We start from the raw sequence: 7,059 nt of genomic DNA on the forward strand, positions 1-7,059 counted from the left end.
CTGTGTAAAGTAAATTTGAATAGAAGTTGAATAAAATGTATTCTTATGTAGTACAGCTGTGTGTGTGGCCAGCTCACAAATCTTCTCCCATAAGGATTACATGTACGGTAAACTTTGAAGGACCGTAGGAAAGAGTCCTGAAGTCGGATTATAGATTTGATAGGCCATAATCCTGCTGCTGAACATAACAAACACAACCAAAAAAATTATCAAATTCGGCGCACACATAAAAAAGTTATTGAACGTCAAAATTTAAGGCTCGATTTTTATTTATATTGATTAAATAGATTTAACTTCAACATCTTCAAGATGATGAAATGTCTTTTACGGTACTGTAGAATAATTATTGAAGGATTGAACATCTGATCAAGCCTCATCACATGAATAATATGAGTACAGTTACAAAAAATTCTGGTGTGGCGCACTCACACAACTTTCCTTGCCGAGTTTACGGAAATATAATTTAAAATTGATATCGTCAGATCAATTCTGCTATCTATTCCAGTGAATGATTCAATAGAATATACAGTTGCCTCTCTTATTGAGTTTGTTTTTCAATACCTAATCACATTTTCTCGAATTTCAAGCCAAAAATCGTTGTAGGTAAGTGTGATGATTAGTTGCCTTGCTATCACCTCAGTTTGAACAACACATTCAACTCTGTTGAAATATACATTCAACTGCTTGCCGTATTCTAAGAAGCAATCAAAAGTTAGCGATGCCTTATGGTGTCACCCAGTTGCTCTTATGCACTTATCTTGACATCAGGGAATATTTTTATTGAATCATGCAATGAATGTTTTCAAATTATATTGCTAAATGTTATAACCACAGCTGTTAATTTTCTCTCTTCCTCTCTTTAGTTTCCAACAAACGATGGAAATTTCTGTTTCAATGAGCTGCCACTCTGATGATCAATTTTTCCTCTCAAGTTATCTCAGAGATGAGACTCAGCTAAAATTTTTGAATCACGGACCTACTATTTCCTAGGAGAATCTTATGATCTGCCCTCTATCGGTAATAAATAAAGAAATTAGGCCACAGCTTGGCATGGAAATTATTGAGTCCAATCATTTGAATTATCAATTGATGTGTTGGAAGTGCTCTGTAGAATAGTAGACTAATTGCAGCGAATTTTGTGGAATGTTGGGCGGGGAAAAGAGTCGACCTCGACTTTATCCATTGGCAATTAATATTTCTCGTTGACAGTTATCAAATTAGCAGTGATCATGCTATTTTTGCTTTTGCTTGATGCAATTGAAAATAGAATTCCAAATCAAGTTTATTTGGAATTGGTTGACTCTGGTATCCACCGGTTTACACCGAAGTTATTGACAAAATGTTGATAACTATTAGGCCTAATCCTTATGGATTCTATTAGATTGAACGGAACTTGACTAACACATATATATGTTCATCAAATGTTTACATTTTGTTAATAACTTTGGTGTATAAACAGCTTTACTCTTCGTTCCACTTATTCAAAAGTGTAAAAGCAGTCAATCCACTGATTCTTTCTTCCATGGAAGTCCATTTATATAATTTCAAGAGTCCATTCATAATAATTAGTCTAACATTTAATGTGGCTGATTTCTCATGTCCTAAACTTCACTACCATAAATATTAAAGTGAGAATTTTTTAAGTGGACATTTTTATGTTCATTTTAATAATTCTGAATAGAGTTTATTCAATCACTTTGATTATTGACTACCATTATATGATCTCTTTCTTTAATCTTAGCTTGAAACCAAAAGCTTAGGGATGAAAATTTGAATGTAAATTAAAGTGCAACTTAATTTAATTTCTATCTATATTGAGAACTTTAGTATTCACTTGTGATTTATTGATATAAATATCGATAGGTTTGTCTAGTGTCATGTAATGACATCAATATCGGGGACCGAGCTTTGCTCTGGAGTACAAAAGCATAAAAAATGTATTACGAAAGAAGAAATTATAATATCATTCATAGTTCATACAGAAATGTTCTATCTAATCACAGTAAATTGAGATTAATTCCCAAAGGAATGCAAAAATTTCCCTCACAGAGGCCTGGTTGCACAAAAGCCGGTTGAATTTTGATCCTGATGATTAATTTCACGTGAACCAAATCAGAGAAGACCATTTCATAAAGATGGATCTACTGGAATTTATCAGAGTTAAAAATAATCCGGCTTTTTTGCAACCGGCACTAAGTACCTGATTGAATTATTACAAAAGTTCAACAGCTGAGTCATAATTTTGACACAGTCCCACACACATGAACTCGCTCACTCACTTCCATCATCAACAGACGACGAAATAATATTTATCAGCTGTTTTTCCAAGGATGAATAATAATTATCCTTTCAATGTCCTTTAGCGAGTTTTCCAAGGGATGAGATCTAGTGCAATCTAATTTTCATATTATGAACCTACTATGCTCTGAATTTCGTAAGAATCGTTAGAGCCGTTTTCGAGTTCCGGTGAAATACAAACATATGAACATCTAAATATCTGAACATTCAAACATCCGAACATCTTAACATATACACAGAAATTGCTCGTTTAATAGTATAGGATGAGAGGAAATAGGACCAGCTGATGGAATATTATGTTTTCTTCGATATAGTTTTTAGCTGATTTTTGAACATGAAAATATCAGGTCCAGTGGTTCAAAAGCCTGTTCAATTTCAATCATGATTAAATTCCATGAGAACTAATCAGAGCAGGGGTTTTTTAATAGAAGGCTTCTCTGATTGGTTCTCGTGGTATTTAATCCAGATTAGGAATTAACAGACAGGACAACTGGCTCTCTCAAGGCCATGGCTGCGTAGGAACATAGAGCAACAGAGGAACCTATACAATAGAAGCTGAAGAAATTAGTCACATTTTATTACCTCACAATAAACATCAATTCAACTACTATATGTTTGGAGAGAACCATTTTTATTTTGCTATCATCCGGTCACTTTCTGAACCTATTCTTCCAGATGTTCCATGAATACTGCAATGTTTTAAAATGAGATCGCTAAATTTGGTAACTCAACTACAGCTATTATAATCTTTTTCACTTGGTCACACTTTCTTTCTCACGTTTTCAACAGAGTATGGAAACTTTTTTTGATCAGCTGCTACTTGAGGGACCAATAATCCTTTCTGAATGAGCTTCAGCGATTTTTCCCAGAGCTGAGACCTGTTCCAAAATATTTTTTTCATCGCAAACGTACTCTATCCCTGATTTAATAAAAAAATGTTAGATGCGTTTTCGAGATCCGCCAGACATACATATATCCGCAAACACACATATTTAAACAGAAATTGTTCGCTTAGTATAATTGACTTCAATGATTATGATTTCATTTAATGAGAGCTTATTTCACATAATAATAACAATGGGTATAAAAAGCGAAAATGTCAAACGTAATTGAAATCGAAACTAATAACATAACAGCTGGCATGAAAAGCAAAAATGGCAATCATAATATTATACTATATACATAATAATAAATCGAAACAGTAGCTATTATCTTATCTCCATCTGATCTAATGTAGACAAATTATATTAAGATTCACACCAATGTGTCAGAATTATTTGAATGGGGAGCATTGATGCTATTAATGAGGTATACTGACAGTTTTAAGTGATTATCAACGAACTGTTATGCATATTCTCCAATATTTTTTCCGAAAGCTACCTTCTATTTTCTTTGGTAACACAACTAATGTTTGGGAATAATTGATTCAGGGGAAAAGCGCCTTACTTCTATGGAAGATATTTTTACATTAGGAAAAGCAACAACAGCTATTTGGCAGTTTCAATAAATAACCCCTTTCTTTCGTCAAGTTGAATTCTGGCCAAATTTCCTCATTCTTTGCACACAGATTCCACAACGGACACTTCTGAAGTTTTAGAAATACCCTCCATTCATCATACTGAATAATTAGAATTCCATCGAAATTGTTCAAGCTGTTCACGCGATCTGTCAGATATACAAACAAAAAAATCTGGTGTGGCGCACTCACACAACTTTCCTTGCCGTTATGAGAATTGATCACCTGACGCTAGTGTTCTCGCGCATCTCAAGTCTACTTATAAACAAAGATCTGAGCCAGCTGGTGACAGGACAATAACGCTGGTGACATACGAGGTCTGCTATCTCTCCATATATAGTGAATCATTTAATAGAATCAACAGTTGCCAACAGTTTGCAATTGAAATAATAACATTTTCTAGAATTTCGTACTTATTTTCAATTTTAGGTGAAAATGTTACTGAAAATTAATTGTAAAGATTTTCATGCTCAATCTTTTCAACTCGATTTTTTTTGTTTCAATTGTATCTGAAGCCTGATAATTGGGAATCTAAAATCAAACTTTGCATAGTTGGGGCGGAGCTCCTGAATTTTTAAAGATATGGGACTTGTGGCAGTTGATAGAGCTTATCAATAACTACTCTAGGTATGAATTAATCAAAATCGTTGAAGCCGTTTTCGAGAAAATCGCGAAAACCCTGTTTTTGACAACATTTTCTCCATTTTAGACGCCATCTTGAATTGCATTTGATCGAAATTGTTCTTGTCGGATCCTTTTATTGTAAGGACCTTAAGTTCCAAATGTCAAGTCATTCCGTTGAATGGGAGATGAGATATCGTGTACACAGATGCACATACACTCCCTCACACACACACACACACAAACACACACACACACACACACACACACACACACACACACACACTGGGGTCCCTTAATTTTTTTGGAAAGCAATACTTCCCTTACCTATGGTAATAGGGCAAGGAAAGTAATAGAAAAACAGATCTACCAACGGCTGTTGGATGACGCAATGATTATAACAGCTGATCCTTGCCCTTTAAGGAAAGTAATTAGTCTTGATAGAATTTATAGAACTCCCGTCATAAAAGTTCGTTTTATGAAACATAAAAATTATCTATAATCCCCGGAATAGAAATGAAAATATTCATTCTTATATTTATATTGTAAGCACAATGTGCCTTCATCAATCATGTGAGGGGAATAACTATTATAACAAAAGAGAACAGAATAACTAGAACTTATTTAATTAATGAAACTTTAATATATATATATTCCCCTATATAATATATATATATTCCCTTATATATATATATATATATATATATATATATATATATATATATATATCTATATATATATATATATTATATATATATATTATATATATTATATATATATATATATATATATTATATATATATATATATATATATATATATATATATATATATATATATATATATTATATATATATATATATATATATATATATATGAACAAGACGAGATTAATTTGATTATAAAAACATTATTGATATGAATTAATGGGGGAAACACTCGTTTGCAGCTAATGATGATTCAATCTTTGTGGTTATGAAAATTTAAGAACAATGATCCAGTAGTCACCTACCTTTTTGAAATGGCTTCCCCCTTGTGGCATCCACTGGTTTAATCGCGACTTAAGTATTTTAAGAGAACAAATATTAACTGAACCAATGAATAAGCTCAGAACCCGCCTACCTCAACAATACAATTATTTTTAAACTGCCCGATCTGTGACAGAATAACTGTATTATAAAACGAAACGAAATCCAGCCTTTTTCACTGGATCAGCCGGACGTTCGGTTGTCGCGCGGTTGACATTCCGAGCGATTGTCAGGTATAGGGAAACACATGGTGCCGTACACATGCATGATGCATCGCTCGGTTTTAGTAGTCACCGGCGAATCGCGGCGGTTGTAGTCCCAGAGCCTGTTCACATGACAGCGATTTACGTTCGGTTGTCGCGCGGTTGACAAACCGAGCGATTGCTAGGTTTAAGGAAACACATGATGCCGTACACATGCATCGCTCGGTTATAGTAGTCGCCGGCGAATCGCGGCGGTTGTAGTCTCAGACTACAACCGCTCGGTTGTCGCTCGGTTGCCGGGCGGCTCAATATACCAGAGCAGGCATAAGAGCGTAGGCTACACATGCCTTCAGTCAACCGAGCGGTTTTGATCAGAGCAGTAATATATTTATGTTAAAGAGTAATATAGTGATTAAGTACATGGATTAAGATATTTAGATGGAGTACATAGATGTTGTACCTAGTAATTGTTTATCATAATCGAGCGCAAACCGCTCATGAATCGCTGTCATGTGAACAAGCTCTTAACTCACAGTCCTATCGAACGAGCTCTCTCTGACCAAAAGTTAAATTTTGGGTATTAATATAAACTCAGTCAATGCCAAACATGAAAACCATTTCAAGTACCGTACATATTTTTTATCTGTCGCACAAGCGGCACTTTTGTTATTAAAAACAAAAGAGAAACTACGTTAAATTTTGACAACAAATGAAATAAACAATCTTTCTGTCGATGACAAGATTGTTCAAAGACAAAAACACTGTTCATTGAACTTTTTAATTTGAAAACTCTAAAATTCTGATCAATATGAGACAAAATATGATTCATATATATGTCCCATATGACCAGGTGACAATATTCTAATATTTATAAATCTGATTACCCTTTTTAAAATTATTAAACACGACATGTTTCGGCTATAAATAAAGCCATTATCAAGTGATTGGAAAATAAATAATAATATAATAATTCTCAGGAATTGCTCTGATTGAAGTAGCAGTGCCCAATCAAGTTTCCGCGATAAATGCATTTTAATCTTCAACTTGGTGCCAACCTAACAAAGTTAACTCAACTCAACTTAATGCCAACCTGTAATAGTTATTTGTGCAACTAGTGCGCAAAGTGACAGTTTGCTGCACCGAAAGAAACGTTTACGCCCGAGCCGTAGGCGAGGGCGGAATGGCTTCTTGAGTGCAGCAGAGGAACTTTGCGCACGTATTTCACATTAAGTTTTTTCCTACAGTTACCATTGAATATGAAAAGTGGGTAATTATGGGTAAAATTGCCTGAAATCCATCAAATAACTTAGTAGTGTTTGGATGGCGAGGCGGCTGTGTGGTGTGTGCTGTGGTGGCACTGTGCTGTTGCTGTCCTCGTTATAATATCTAATACT

This window comes from Nilaparvata lugens, chromosome 8 (assembly GCF_014356525.2).
Source record: "Nilaparvata lugens isolate BPH chromosome 8, ASM1435652v1, whole genome shotgun sequence".
NCBI lineage: Eukaryota > Metazoa > Arthropoda > Insecta > Hemiptera > Delphacidae > Nilaparvata > Nilaparvata lugens.